Source organism: Grammomys surdaster, unplaced genomic scaffold (genome assembly GCF_004785775.1).
Source record: "Grammomys surdaster isolate TR1022 unplaced genomic scaffold, NIH_TR_1.0 309084, whole genome shotgun sequence".
In the NCBI taxonomy this organism is placed as follows: domain Eukaryota; kingdom Metazoa; phylum Chordata; class Mammalia; order Rodentia; family Muridae; genus Grammomys; species Grammomys surdaster.
The window spans coordinates 16,585-17,574 of record NW_021625945.1 but is presented as its reverse complement, the minus strand read 5'-3'; positions in this window follow the sequence as shown (position 1 = coordinate 17,574).

The window sequence follows — 990 nt, the reverse complement described above, 5'->3', positions numbered from 1 at the left end:
GGGATCCTGAAGTGGAAACTTAAGGGTTTGTTGGAAAATCATTTGGATGGTGTTTTGTTGGGGCAAACAAATGAATGAACATTTAGCTAAAGTGGACACAGCTGAAAGACTAACGCAGACTGGTGAAGCAATGTTTCACTGAAGCAGACACAGAAGAAAGGATGTTCTGCTAAAGCAAGCATATGAAAGGACATGTGATGAAGGATTCTTTGCTAATGACACACATGTATTGGTCCGCCTTACATTGTGTAGTTGAGCTGCATTAGTTGGGACTCCATAGAGAAAAATGCACCAAAAAACTTCTGGTGATATTCTGCAGTTTCCTGCTGCTTCCTCAGACTCAGGCTGGATTGGCAGAACAATATCAACTGAGACAGATACACGTGCTGAGGCAAGACAAGTACTGAGGCAAAACCCATGAAGGACACACGATGTTTGGAGTGAATATAAAAAGGACTCTATGGACAGTGACGGAGGCTGAGATAGACTTGCTCATAAAATTAGCTGTGCAATGCTTGTTAGTCTCATGGTCTCACTAGTCTTCGCTGAGAGTCACAGCTGAGAACTTTTCCTGGTGTATCTTCGGGTCCCTCCTGCTGACTAGAGCCAAGGCTGAGGCCTAGCTGTCTCTGCTAGGTAGTGCCACCACTGCTGATTCATGTTTGCTCTTCCAACTCTACTGAATTGGAATGCTGATATATCTGTGAAGTGTTTGTGAGTGGATCAAGCTGCTGAACTGAACTGCCCATTTCCTGACACAGACAGGAGTTGCTCCAAAGAACGCTTTCTAAACAGGTCCACTTCCCCTGTATCCTTTCTTTTCCACTACCTCTGGGTGCTGGGCTAAAAGGGAGGTTAAAAGCATTTAAAACCATCCTTAAAAAATAGGTTTTGAAAAAAAGTAGTTACAGGATCCTTAGCATTTAGGGCTTAGATAGCGCATAAAGGGGAGGGAGAGAACAAATGAGAAAGCAAATGACTACTTAAGAG